The following is a 2,429-nucleotide window of genomic DNA, read 5'->3' as shown; positions in this document are numbered from 1 at the left end:
ACTTGGCTCCAGGCTCCAGGTTCTAGGCTCCCAACCACTACTGCTCCCTACACTGCTTGGAAAAGTGCAGATACGCTGCTCTCAGCCTGGCCGGCAAAGAGGCATAGGAGGAGCTGGAAGGAGGATTTTCAGCCAAGGACACCACCTCACGCTGATTATTCTTCTAAAGAAAGCAGAAAAAACAGCAAAACAGAACTCAGAAACTTCTGAGGACTGCACAGAATTCTCGGCCTAGAAGGAGTCATAAAATGGACAGGAAAATGCAAAATATGGGTAAAGACAGAGAACACACACACACACACACACACACACACACACCACAGGGAAGCAAGGAGGCTTGCAGCAACTCTATGAGGTAGGTTCTATCATCCCATTTTACAGATGAGAACACCGAAGACTGAGGCTTAGAGATGTAAGTTGCCCCAGTTCACGCAGCAAGCACAGTTAATAAATGGAGACACTGAGCTCTCAGCTCAGATGTATCTGATTGCAGAGTGCACACGCTTAACCACCTACTGCCTCCCATGGGGCTGCCTGGGCTCTTGTCCTTCCCTAACTTTTGTAGCCTCCCACCCTCTCTTCGTGGCTTCCAAATGTGGCTATCCTTCCAACTTTGTCTCTAGATCCTTCCTTCTCTAATACCAATGTCCTTAGACTTTGGTGGGGAGAGATTAGGTCTTGAACCTCCGGGGACATGGTAAAATCTGTGGGATTTTCTTTTCAGGTAAGTAAAAAAAGCCCCAAATTTTCCACTAGGCACCTTACCTATATTATTATTATTATTATTTTTAGTTTATGAGGAACAAGAGCCCAGTTTTTTTATTTGATCATTTCTTGCGTTTGAAGTACTCCTCGATGACATCCTTGGCCTGAGACTCTTTGCCGTAGTCCTTAACCACCACACAACTGCAAAGGACCACTTTATAGGGTTTTCCCTCTGTCAGTTTTACAGAGGGCTACGCATTCCCTAGTTTCTTGTCGTCATCAACCTTAATCAGGTTGATTTGGTGCTCAGTACAAAGGGCCTCCACGAACTTGACATACATAGGCTCATCACAGTTGGATGCAAGCACATAAAGATGGGCTTGGCGCTTGTCTAAGGCTTTAGCAGCCTCGCGAATTCCACGTGCTAGGCCATCGTGGATGAGGGCGGTCTTCAGCACCTCTTGCAAAGCAGTATTAACGTCCATTACACCTCCAGCAGCAATGCCTTCTTCGGCCATGGCGGTGGGTTACAGGTGGAGCCGAATCTTGAATGCACCCGAGCTTCCCCCTCCGCGCGAAGCAGGGAAAGAGCGCCTATATTATTTTTAAATATTGGCTGGAAGACATTGAAATTCTCTTATTCAGAGACAAAAAAGGCGAAAACACAAGAAACTCAGAAGGTCTGAGAAAAGTGTTCTCACATCATTGCAACCAATTTTTCTATCTAAAGCATCTTAATTTCTCCATCAACTTACCATATTTCTTGCCCTGTTTAAACTGTCAAAAGAGCTGCCAGGGCAAAGGTTCTAGTCTTTACTTACCGTTGGGTAGCTCCCAATTCCCAGCTGCATCTTATACCTGATTTGCTTTCTCCTGCTTCCTCTTACTTATACGTCTACACCCAAGGAAATGTTGGAGGAAAAGATGTCAAGATCCGAGGAAAGACTTAATTAGGGCTCTCGCTGTGCGGTTGTCTGGGAGCATTTCCTGTGAAGGGAGGGGGGAGCGGGAGAGAGACATTATTCTTTGTCAAGCTGAAAAGGTCATGCAGGTGCATGATATGCCTTCAGCTCTTACCAAGTCACAGCCTATCTAAAGAGACTACGGGATACGATTTTCTTCGTTCACAGCACGCTGCCATCCTGGGACACTACACATCACAGGGAAGAACAATGAAGCGCCACAAAAACTGACTCTTGACTGGGAAAATCACTCTCCCTCCATTTGTCATCATCATCCTAGAAATTGCCTATAATGGGGACTTCCCTGGCGGTCCAGGGGGGAGTGCTTTCACAGCCATGGGCCCAGGTTCAATCCCTGGTGGGGTAACTAAGATCCTGAAAGTCACGCAGCCAAAAAAAAAAGAAAAAAAAGAAGAAAGAATAAAAGAAATTTCCTATACTGTACTCATTTACACCTTGCTCCAGACTAAACTAAGGTTCTGGTAGACGGAACCCACGTAAACTGGCAGAAAACTATGTTCTGCTTTCTCTGGAATCACAATTGAGATATTTGGACAGAGGCAGAAGGAGAGGACTTATAGAGGGATCAGAACAAAACAGAAAAGCAGGCCTTGAAGAAAAAAACTTTGGGATTTCCAGATCCACATAGGAAGGAAGTCATTCAGGAATTTAGGAGAAACAGGTGTTAACCAAGGACCACTTGCCAAGTCCTTGATATCAGATTTGAACACATTTGTATTCATTAAATACATTTATCTTATC

At 45.1% G+C, this 2,429-nt stretch overlaps 1 pseudogene; it reads right to left on the bottom strand.

Moving 5' to 3' along the window:
• Positions 1–801: 801 nt before the first annotated feature.
• Positions 802–1,291, bottom strand: LOC132372528 (small ribosomal subunit protein eS12-like; annotated as a pseudogene).
• Positions 1,292–2,429: the final 1,138 nt, after the last annotated feature.

The sequence above is a fragment of the Balaenoptera ricei genome, chromosome 10 (assembly GCF_028023285.1).
Source record: "Balaenoptera ricei isolate mBalRic1 chromosome 10, mBalRic1.hap2, whole genome shotgun sequence".
Taxonomy (NCBI): domain Eukaryota; kingdom Metazoa; phylum Chordata; class Mammalia; order Artiodactyla; family Balaenopteridae; genus Balaenoptera; species Balaenoptera ricei.
Note: the sequence above shows the minus strand (reverse complement) of the source record. Positions and strands in the feature narration are given on the sequence as shown.